Here is a 12,629-nt window from a genome sequence, read left to right as displayed (position 1 = left end):
AGATGAGCCCTCTCGGCCCCACCCCCTGGTGAGCACAGAAGGAGAGCTTTGACACTGTGCTTGTGTCTCTTGCATCTTCATAAATGATTTTTTTGCATTATGCTGGAAGAGTAGTTCTTTAAATAGAACATTCTCCCATGGAAATCACCCACGATACTGAGCACACCTTGCAGAAGGTGAAGGTAGATCATAGGTGCATCCTCAGCATTGCTCAGAAGCCCAAGTTCTGTCTCTGGAGTATCAGAACCAAATTTGTAGCAGTTCATTAGTGTAAGGAGTCATGAAAACAGTGGGCTGCCATCACCGTGGCAGAAACAAAGAGCATTCGTGAACCCCAGAAGATAGTCGTGCAATGGGCCTCCTTTATTCTACAGAGACCCACTTGCCAGTTTTGAGCCCACTTTCCTTTGGAGTATATGTCTCACTGAGCAACCAAAAGAATGTTTATGTCCTAGTCACTTGGCAAAGTCTGACACTGCTTCAGGGAGATTCATTTAAGGCCTAGAGAATGAGCTGAAAAATAGATGAGCTTTGGTGGTCACAGGAAATAACCCTCCTGCAAACATAGCTTTTCTCCTTTGTTGCTAGATGGGGTTGCATTTTTTTTTTTCCAGAAGATAAATAGCGAGGCTTAACTCAGTTTGGTTATTCCCATCGTTCTTGATGAAAACAGCCTTACTGTTGTCCAAGGAGAGAGTTATTTGGAGCTCTTCCTGGTGTCTCCCTGGCACACTGGATTATTTCAAATTATATGTCTCTGTATTTCTGAGACAATTTGCAAATGATTGTCCTTGAAAAGTCTACTTGATATTAAATGGGGGAAATTCTGCATAATTATTACAGGATGAATTTAACGAAATTAGAATATTCCTGTGAATTGCATTTCTAGAACACTGGTAGGGCAAGCATCAACACACTGATCTTTTTTTTAAATCCTTGGTTAGGATTGCTTCATTTAACTTTTTTTTTTTTTAATAGTTCTTGTGTCCTTCCATTCCCCAACCTGAGTAAATGTGTTTTAATACTGCTTTCTGAGCTGTCTAAGAGAGTTTCCTTTTAATAGTAGTAAAATTCATGTAAGGTCCGTTGGCCTATCAAGATATTTTTTTCCTCTTTTTTCAGCCCTGAAAATCACAAGAGGATGCTCATGGAAGTGCCTCTCAGGCCCTTGTTTGCTTTCACCAAAAATCATTCATAATTAGAAGTAGAACTCTTTTCTTCCTGCCACAAATACATCTCTTTTAAAAGCAGCTCTCTAGCCGGGCACACGCCTTTAATCCCAGCACTGGGGAGGTAGAGGCAGGCGGTTCGAGGCCAGTTTGGTCTCCATAGTGAACCCAGGCCAGCTGGGGCTACATGGAGACCCTGTCTCAAAAAGATTTAAAAAAAAAAAAAAAAAAGCAGCTTTCTTTTGTGAATGACGTTTAACACTTGAGAAACTAGGATCACCTTTCTTATGTGCACTGCTCTAACCAAAGCATTATTTTGTGGGGTGGACTCAAGGTTACATGTTTAAGAACCAAGTTAATCCCACTTTGAAAATCTTATTCATAAACTGTTAAGCATTGAAAAGGCACCATTAGAGCCTACCCAGATGCATATACCTGGATAAAATTAAGTAGTATATTTTGACAGTTGGCAAAACAAAAGAGAAGCACTGTCTGCTGAAAACCAGCACACCTCCCAGTGACAAGTGCACGGTCACTCGATACAAGACCTCCAGGTGCTTATTAATGGTGTCTCTTATCTATCACTGCCAGACACAGATTATTGGCTTTCCCTTACTTGGTACTCATTTCTACAGCTGTTGATATGACTACTAAAAATTGTTATGGGGTTGGGGGGCTGGAGAGATGGCTCAGTTGGTGAAGTGCTCGCCTTGCAAGCACAAGGACCTGAGCTCTGTCTCCAGAACCCATGCTTCAAAACAGAAGAAACAAACAAAAAACAGGCTTGGTGGCAAACACAGGGGAGGTGGAGATAGTCTGATCCCTGGGGCTTGTTGCTGGCCAGCCAGCCTCGCCTGCTTGGAAAGTTCCAGGCCACTGAGAGGCTGCTGCCCCCTCCCCCCCAAAAAATGTGGGCAGTGCTCTAGGTACAGTGTCACAGGGATACACAAAGATACAAGACAGGCCAAGGAATAAACTACAAGCAGTTACATGACGCTTTTGCTGTTTGCTACTTTTGGGAACTAGGGGTAATATGATCCTGGACTGCTTTTTAATATATAGACTTTAATGTCTTCCTGCATGAAGATAAAATCCATAATCCTTAAATCTGACCACAACGTAATGATAGGACATCCATTTTTCTAATACTCACAGCATTCCCGTTTTTTACGCAGAGGAAGAACGCTTTCCTTGTACCAGGTTAAATGACAGTGTCCGGTGCTAGATGCATTTGCCAATACATCCTTTTTTAAAACTTACTAGTGATAAAATGAGAAGCAACTTCATGAAATTGAGATTTCTGATGTCTCACTCAATGGGCAAAGTGAGTTGCTGAGTTTAAAGATATATATTGCACACATTACTCTCCCCAGTTTGGAATTTAGCAGGATTTGATGACCTAACAAGTTTGTCAGTCACTGCCATTTTGAAGATTCAGTATTTCAAATGTTTTAGAACCTGTTTTATTGAGATATACTAGTGTTTTGCCCATCACTTAACAAAAGTGCTTTATCACTGCTCCTCACACACCCCACCCTAGTCATGTACCTTTCATTGTCTTTTCTACAGTGACAAGGTGATTGACTTGACTATTCTTATGACACCGCTCACAAGATCTTCATTTTATAAATACCAGCCTCATCTTCCTAAATGCATTTTAAAAATATGAGATTTCTTCATGCAGTGTGCTGAAGTTGTATTTTAGAAAGCGTAATGTGACCATTGTGCGTTACACACACAAGTCCTGTGATCGGATGACACGTATGAGATTGTTTCAGGTATGCTCTGTTTTAACTTGTTTTCAGAAAAATATATCTGCCAACTGGGAATGGTGGCACACCTGCAATCCCAGAACTTTGAAGACTGAGGCAAGAGGATAGCGAGTTTGAGGCCAGCCTGAGCTACATAGACCCTGTCTCAAAAGCACAAGGGCTGGGGATGTTGTACAGTGGCAGAGTGCTTAGCTAGCATGCAGAAGACATTGGGTTTTATCACCAGAACTGCAGACAACAACAAGTTTCTGTCGTGTTTTCATGTTACATCGGCACTATAGCCTGGTAAACTGTCCCTGGGAGGAAACCATAGCAAGAACATGTTTTTCTCAGGTGTGTGGGGGCCGGTCCAAGGGTTAGGTTGGAAATCTTTCTCAATTACTTTCCATCTTACTCATTGAGACAGGCTCTCTCTGTTGGAATCTGAGCTTGCCAATATGGCTAGTCTGGCTAGTCAGCTTGCTCTGGGAATCCCATCTTCTGTCTTCTGGAGCTGAATTAGAGGCTTGCCACCACATGCACGTGGCATTTACATGGGTCTGGGGATCTGAACTCCAGTCCTCTCGCTTGCAGGGTGCTTTAAGCTTTCATGAGGATACTTTATAGTCGTGTCCTGTGTGATTTCTAAGTTACCATTTTTGCTGCTGATTTGCCTATACCAAGTCATTTATTTAACAGTCAGAAAATATGATGAAAAATGGCAAAGGTATCTTCCTATACTTAAACCACAACGACCTTCAAATGAAAAATACCTAAAATAATATCAGATATCTTCCACTCAATGTTTCTTTGCCATATGAAGTTCAGTTTGTTCTAAGTTCTCTGTGCCAAAAGGCACAAAATTGTAGTGACCCTTGGTTTTAATATACCTTGAAATATGGCATATCTTCTCAGTAGCCAGAATAAAAATTTTAACTTCTTTACAAAATACAAAGGAAACTTTCTCAACTAGGAAAATCTAGAACATAGTGACTGAGATAAAATTCGAACCAAATATTTAAGAGCTAGAACTAAAATGTTAGACCTCACAGCATCTCACCATTCACTAAGCAAGTATTACTAATTGGATGAGGCTTGTGTACATGGGCAGAGAGAAGTGACCATTTATAATATTTATAAGATTGGACTGTTAACTATCCAAAAGGGCTCAAGATGATTGCAGCCAAAACAAACCTTTTTCTTTCAGTATGCTAAATACTTTTTTTCAGTATGCTGAGTGACCATTTATACATACTTACATTTTATAAGATTGGATTCTTAACTATCCAAAAGGGCTCAAGATGATTGCAGCCAAAACAAACTTTTTTTTTCAGTATGCTAAATACCCATAGAATGCTCTGTATTCTCTTGCCACTTTTTTTAATAGCTAATATAATAAGTACCATGCTTAATTCTCTACATGTATTATTTCAATTAATCGTTGGAATAGTCTAATGAACTAGGTACATTTATCTCATTTTGCAGATGAGGAAATGAAGGTTAAATGGATTGTCCTGCACCCCATGGGATGTATTGAGCAGAGACTGTGGCCTGTTCTGACTCTGGAGGCTGTTTTCAAAGCTAGTCACAACATACAAGCCCAGCTGTACTCACACAGTCCTTGCTCCCAGCTTCATGAGATATGTAGGATAAATTACGTTATCTCTGTTGCAGATGGCAAAACTGAGCTCCAGAGGCTTTCTCCTAGTTGGCGTCAGGTCATCTTGACACAGGCCAGAATTATCTGAGGAACTCTCAGTTGGGGGATTGCCTCAATCAGTTTGGCCTGTGAACATGTCTGGGGCATTTTCTTGATTGCTATTTGATGTAGGAGGAGCCTGGCCCACAGTGGGCATGTTGGCCTGGTCCATAGAAAGGGACCTGAACCTGAGCCTGGGAGCAGCCAGTAAGCAGCCTTCCTCCATGGTCTTTTCTTCAGTTTCTTCTTCTTCTAAGTTCCTGCTTAAGCTCTTGATCTGGTTTCCTTTGATGATGGATTGTGATAAAGAAGTGGAAGTCAAACAAACCTTTTCTTTCTCGTGTTGGTTTTGGACAGAGTGGTTCATCATAGCCATAGAAAAGCTAACTAGACAGACATTGGTACCCAGAGTCGGAGGGGTTTGCTACAGTGCACCTGACCGTTGATTTTGGGGAGGATTGTGGAAGTGTTTGGAACTATGAGCTGGAAAAGCCATTGAGTAGTCAGAGTTTAATGGGCTGTTCTGTGGGAGCTTGGAAGATAGAATGCTGAGAGAAATGCAGGCTTTGGAGGCCTGACTGACAACATTTTATAAGGAAGCAAAGACTCTGCGTGGGCCATTGGTATGAAAGTCAGGGTTTAAAATATGTGGGAATAAAACTTTCTCTGCTTGACTGGCACAATGGTTACTGGTCAGCTGGGAGTGAAAGATCAGCTGTGATTAATGAGAGATCAGCATCAGTGAGGGAAATCTGGCAAGTATTTTTTCTGTCTGCACACAGAAGCTGTGGTCCACAGTGACCAAGGATGCATCTCAGTCTGATAGCTGAACTTGGTGTGTAAGAGTCTCCTGCATGGTACTGGTTTTGAAGGTTTGAAAGGATCATGGAGACCAGTTGAGACTTGGCCCTATGTGGCAGGATTTGAGTCTCTGTAGAGAGGCTCTGAGAGGCCATTGATGAAGGTGCAACCTCAGTTGAGATGGAGTCCCAGCATGTGGGAGATGCAAGGACTGTGTGATGCCCACCAGGGACAGTGGCAGGTATAGCATGGAGCTGGACTGAGCCTGCAAGCCAAGCTGTGTGGGTGTTTAGGATGACAGAGCCCAAGAAGTAGGACTGTCCAAGCCTTTAGAGGTCAAATCATAAGGGAGTCCCAGGTGTCAGACATTGAGTTTTTCACCCCATTGAATTTGGGTTTTGTTTTGATCTGATTGTAACTATGTCCTCACTCTCCTCCCTTGGAATAAGAAGGTGTGTACCTTGTTTTTCATTGTATGGGAGCCCACAGTTAGGAGACTGGACTTTTAAAGAGAACCGAGACTTTTAAATTGTTGGGATTTTTTTAAAGATTGTGCAGCTTTTAAAATTGTACTATATTTTATATTATATTAATGTGAGATCTTGAGGACAAACAAGAGAGGAAAGGTTATGGCTTAAGGAGATATGTTTGTGTGTCAGTTTGACAATGGGTAGAGTTTCTTGGTTAACTTCAGTTCAACTTGACACAGCCCAGAATTATCTGAAGGAGTCTCAATTGAGGGTTGCCTCTATCAGATTGGCCTGTGGGCATATCTGGGACATTTCTTGATTGCTAATTGATGTGGCACTATAGGTGGTACCATCCCTGGGTAAGTGGATCTGAGCTGTGTAAGAAAGGAACCTGAGCCTGGGAGCAAGTTAGTAAGCAGCATTCCTCCATGGTCTCTGCTTCAGTTCCTGCTTCCAGGTTCCTGCTTAGGCTCCTGCCCTAGCTTCCCTCGATGATGAATTGTGACCTGGAAGTATCAGCCAATAAACCCTTTCCTCCCCAAGTTGGTTTTGGTCAGAGTGCTTTATCACAGCAACAGAAAAGCAAACTAAGACAGGCTTCTAGAGCCCTACCCCAAATTATGGACTGGTGAGCAGTGGTACTAGGACTGTCTGTGAGACTTGACACTTTACATGGAGGGCTCCTTACTCAAGACGACTGCCACCACTTCTGGCCTGGAAAAGCTAGGTTAGGTCAGATTTTGTCTATGGCTTAGAATGAGCACTCTAGACCTCGTTGATTGGTCTCCTCTACATGCATGACTGCAGCAGGGATGAAGAGCAGCACCTGAACGCGCAGCCTGTCTTTGTGTCCATCCCAGCCTAGGAGCTACAATAGAGAACTGGACAGGTGGGAAACAAAGCATTTGTCTTGGTCATCACTAGCCCCCCCTTCTCTGCCTTGAACAGTAAGCACACTCCTTCCACCCCTTCAGTTCATTAGTACTTTATGTTCTAAAGCACTGCCCCACCATAAAAATAGAAAGGGAGCTGTGAGTCATTTACACTTTAGCTTCAATGTGCTTTCATGACTTTCCCAAGGCTATTTGTGCTTAGCTCCTATCTCCCAACTGCAAAATGAAGGTCTCTGGATGATCCTGGCTCCTTAGATGAAAAGAATGAGCTAGGAATTGTTGGTCTGAACATCAGAACCACTAGAGACCTATCATCTGGAAATGCTTGCACCGTACAGCTGATGTAGCTCTGGCATCCAGAGCAGCCTGTGTTGAGTAATGGGCTCTCGGCCCAGGTTCATTTTCTCTCCTCCCTCGTCTCTGCTTAAATCAGGTAGACTCTTGCCCTCCACCCCTTTCCAACTTTTCTGGGAAGATTTCCCCCATCTCTGGTCACATCTTGTATTTTTTTCTGTGGCCTGAGACATTGCCACTGAGCTGTGCCCAGAAACAGGTACAGGCTTTAAGTACAGCCTTCTGCTGTCTTCAATCAGCTGATATCCAGAGAGCCCAGAGGTTGTGTGTGTGTGGGCGGGGGGGGGGGGTTCACATGGACATGCACACATATGCCCATGCATGTAGCCCTAACCTCTGTGATGTGTATTAGTTAACTTTCTCAATGCTAGGATAGAATACCTAACATAAACAACTTAAAAAGAGAAAAGGTAGGCCAGGTATGGTGGCATACACTTTTAGTCCCAGCACTTGGGAGGCAGAGGTAGGCAGATCTCTGTGAGTTCAAGGACAGCCTAGTCTACATAGTGGGTTCCAGGCCAGCTAGGGCTACAGGGTGACCCTTCTCAAAAAGACAAAAAGAGAGAGAGAGAGAGAGAGAGAGAGAGAGAGAGAGAGAGAGAAAAGAGGTTTGTTTCACTCATGGTTTCAGAGGGATCAGTCCATTAGGCAGGGAACGCATGTGGAGCAGCTCAGAGCATGGTGGACAAAAAGCAGAGAGAAAGGAAGAGACAAAGATATGTCCCTAGTGATCTATTTCCTCTAGGCCCTACCTCCCAAAGTTTCTACCACTTCCCAAAATAGTGATACCAGTTGGGGACCAAGCATCTAACACATGCCTATGGATGACATTTCAAATTCAAACCATACCCCTATGAATACTTGAGGAATAACCAGGAAACCTCTGAGACCTTCAGCCTATCTATTGAGTGGTATCTTACATTGGCCCCCCAGAAAACAAGAGGCAAGGATACAAGTGCACAGTTCATTTAGGGGATGATGCCACAAGACACTGTGGAGAGAGAAGTGCAGCAAACAGAAGACAGTGGTCTCAGGATGCCTTAGAAAGTCATTGCTGCAAGCAGCTTTCAGAGACTCCCAGAGTCTGTGGAATGCAGGCCCTGGATGAAAAAGTTGTCTACGCACTCCCAGCAGTTGGTTGGGCCTATATCCTCATAATTCCACTGTGCATATAGTGGGCCATAGAGCTTCCTCTAAGTTCATAAAAACCCTTCATGCAAAATCCAGGTACTGGATATGGCCATTGTAGATGCGCATATGGCACAGTCTAAGGGCCGTGGGCAGACCTCCCACTTGCTTCTTTCAGGGGTGTGGAGGTGGCAGGGTCAGTACAGAGAATTTCTGCAAGACTGTCCTCAAGGTTTCTGCAGCATTGCATTGGAGAATTAGATGATTCATGTCTGAGCAGCTCATCATCTCAAATGATGGTGTAGGAGGAGATAGCTAACAGGTAAGCAGGAAGAAATTAGCCAAACAGTTGGTTTGGCTAAACACAAGAAAGATTCCTACATTCACTGATGTGAACCACTTGTTATTAATGCTGATTTACAGTGCTGCCTAATAATTATGCATGTCATTAAATGTATCAGACTAACTTTGCCATAAAATTTACGACAGCGTTAAGTTTGATTCATATATGCAGGCTTCATAATTTATTGCTCATGTAGCATGATTATGACTTCAAAGAAATGTCCAAGACAGAGTTGGTTTGATGAGTAATTGTTTATCATAAGTGCAGGTTCTCCATAAATGAGAAGTGTTCACTCTACATGGCAGTGGTCATCAACTCTGCCTCCAGTGACAAAACAGTTTCACTTGCTCAATCAGGTGGCTCAGTAGTTACTCCCCTCTTTGTGAGTTCCTTTGCCTTAGATCACTGACTAACTCAACTGGCATTTATTTGAACCATCAGTGTAGCATGCACTGTACTGGGTGCTATGGATTTAAACCTATTTCTGATCTAGTAGAGAATTACACTATTTTACAAATGATTATTCAGGAATGAAGCAAGCATCAGCCAGGTGTGGTATTGCCTGTAATCCCAGCATCTCATCACTCAGGAGCATAGGGCAAGAGGATTTGAGTTTGAGGCCAGCCTGGGCTACATAGTGAAAGACTCTCTCAAAAAAAACCAGAATGAAGCAAAAGTGAATAAAGGGTCATCATCTTGTTTCCCTGGGTGTAGAACAACAAGGCTGTTCCTGTTTCTGGTTTCCAGAAAATGTTCATAAAACAACCAGTTATTTATATAAGGCCAGGCATTTAATCCCAGCACTTGGGAGGCAGCAGTGCCCGCAGAGGTCAGAAGAGTCTGTCGGATCCCCTGGGACTGGAGTTAGACAGTTATTAGCTGCCATGTGGGGGCTGGGATTCGAACTCAGGTCTTCTGCAAGAACAACCAGTGTTCTTAACCGCTGAGCCATCTCTCCAGCCCCAGGATACAATGTTTTGTCTTATATAAGGCCAGGCATTTAATCCCAGCACTTGGGAGGCAGAGGCAGGTGGATCTCTGTGAGTTCAAGGCCAGCCTGGTCCACGTAGTGAGTTCCAGGACAGCTGGGGCTACAGGGAGACCCTGTCTTAAAAAGAAAAACAAAAAAAAACAAAACAACAACAACAACAAACAACCAGTTATTTTATGCTTTCAGAAATGAGTAGCGTCATAAGGTAGAACTTAATATATGACCTTAGCTTTTGTGCTAAGAACTTGATAAATGAAAGTCAATCCTGGAAAAGTCTAAGGCCTTCTTTTTGCCAAGTATGCAGTGGTAGCAAATCCAAGTCTAAAGATGTCATCAGACCGCACATTCAGACACTTGACAAAAAGCCATTCAGAAGAACTGCATTACTACAGCAAAGGCAAATGCTACCCAGAATGAGGCTTAGTGCTCCAGGAGACCAAGCCAGCTATGTTCTTAGAGTTTACAAGTTCACATGAAAAGGATGTATTGGGAGGCCATGGCTTGCTACATCATCTCTCAGAATTAGAGGTATAGCAAGGCTCTTGGTTCTATGGAACCATGAAGGAGAATTGAACTTGGCGGAAAAAGTCAATGCCTAGAGTAGAGTGAAGTAGGTCAACAGCAGTAGGCGATGGAGCGCAGAGAAGGCTAGTGAGGTCCAGGACCAGAGGCCTCCCCAAGGTGAGTATGGCAATAGAATAGATGAGCCGAACCAGGCCACATGGAGACGTAAAGGGGTTAGTATGGAGATCAGTTAAAGAGCCTATGTTCAGTCCTTCTTGGATACCAACTTAGGAACATCCCAAATGAACCTGCAGTTTCAGGATATGATATACCCAAAGCCTGAAAATAGCAGGCAAGACTTGAAGTGACTTTGTCTTTGCTTCTGAATGGAGCAGTGGTCAGAGGCAAAATACCAGTTTAGACAAATGTGTGTGTTAGTATCTCCCTAGCATCAGAAAGGGCTGGACATGTCTAAAGACAGCGCCCTTTTCTTCTTCCACCCCAAACCTGTGCTACTTGGTGTTCTCCTTATATTTGTTACTACCATTGCCCCACATACACCCTTCTTGCAGAGCTTCAGACCCCCTTGCTCCTTGGGATCTCTTCAGCACCCCTCCCTCACCAGGGCACACCTCTCGTGGAACTCTTAAGTGTTTCTAAGACCTTGGCTTTCCTTCTCAGTCCTGTGTCCACTGCTGTGGCTGTGGCCCTTCAGGAAACCTAGTGGGTTTCTAACCTTCACTTTAATGTCTGTCCTCTTAAGTCCAGCTCCCTGGGTGAGCCTTGGTGTGCTCTCCCTGCCTCTCCTGTCCTCCAAAGCTCACCTCCATTCTCTGGATGTACCCAGCACTGTCCCACCACCAGGGCTTCCCTCTGCCCAGTAACTGAAGGAGAAATAGGAGAGACTTAAACATAGGCTTATTTTTAACATAAGTATTTTGGGATGTCAGACTGGGTCCAAGGGATTTGGCTTGGTCTTGATATCACTGTTCTTTGTGTCTAGCTGTATAATAGGCCTGGCTCATTTGAGCTAGAAAGGGAAGGAAGCCTTGATGGCCCAGAAGCAGCCAGGCAGGAAATCTCTGCAGAGGACCAACTTCCCTCCTCTGGGTGCAGACTCTGCCATTCACTCTCCACCCAAAGCCTGCCACTAAACTCTGCCACTCCCTCTGGACACTGTGGGCCACCGTATGATCACCAAACCCCAGTCAACATGGGGTCCTTGCCTGTCCCAAAGCATGCCAAGACTCAGAGGCTGTCTGATGGTAAAGCCTGAATCATGTCTTGAGACAGCTACAAGAAAGACTGGGAAAATGAGCTTCTGGTTTCCATGGAGTTCTTAATTCCATCAGTACTTGGAATGAGGGAAGGAAATCCCCATACTGTGGGCCAGTTCAGATGTTGGGGCAGTACCCAGGTAGGTGCAGTGACACATATCTAATACCAGCACCCAGAAGATCATGGCTACATAGTCAGACCCTGTCAGAGAGAGACAGAGACAGAGAGACAGAGACAGAGAATATGAATATCTGGTGTCTATTCAAACTTGCTTTTAGGAGATCTAAGCCCTCATTAAGAGCTCCTTTGAACATAATTTTAGAACTTAGCAGAGGGGAAGTCCTCAAAGATTGGGGAAACTGAATGAAAATGATATTATCCAAGGATAAGCAGAACATGGGAGTCCACAAGAGACAAGACAACATTCCAGAGTAACCACACTGGTGCCTTTCTCTACACAAGGCCTAAAGAGACAAGAGCTCCCAGCTCTAAGAACATGGAGACATCACTGTGTAGGTGTAGGGGAAGGACTGTTTTCAAGAGACACTGCTTCCTAGCAGCCCTGAGAGGACAGGAGGAATGGAGGCCCTGGCTCCTTTCCTGTGACCCTGCTAAGGACCCCAGCCAGTCTGGAGGCCAGGGAGGCCATGCTGGCTGCCCTACTGGTCAGCACTGGAGCCCCAAGCATGCTGAGCACAGGGGAGAGCAGCTGGGAGAAACAACACAAGGTGTGCAGACTTGAGGCTTGCCAACAGGCCAACAGGGCTTTTTCTTTTACTCAGTATCTCCTTTGGAGATGTTACTTAACATTTTCAGTACCCTGGCCCATAAGATCAGTGCTCTTAAAGTGTTCTGACCCCGCACTTAGCAACCTGTTATTTTCCCTTTGTTTGCTACTTACTCTATTGTATAGCTCAGCCATCTGCACCATTAAAGGTTAGCAAATGACAACCAGGCCATTTTTTCCCCCGAGGATTATGAAAAGGGGATGGGTTGTGTGACCTGCGTAGACACACAATGCCTAGAATCTTCTTTCTAGATCTTCATGCAGAAATTCCTTCTTCATCTGGTTGTAGCCCATGTGATCTCCCGTTGCTCGATCCTGCCTCTCCTCATTAACGTCTAGCCTTTAAAAGGAGGCAGATTCATTACATTAAAAGGAGACAGTCATTACAGGAAGCTCCATGCCATTACCCACCATTATAGGCCCATGAAGGCCCCAACAATTCATGCACTATACCCCAAATC

The sequence above is a fragment of the Nannospalax galili genome, unplaced genomic scaffold, assembly GCF_000622305.1.
Source record: "Nannospalax galili isolate Female #2095 unplaced genomic scaffold, S.galili_v1.0 scaffold108, whole genome shotgun sequence".
Lineage (NCBI taxonomy): Eukaryota > Metazoa > Chordata > Mammalia > Rodentia > Spalacidae > Nannospalax > Nannospalax galili.
This window is presented reverse-complemented; position numbering follows the sequence as displayed.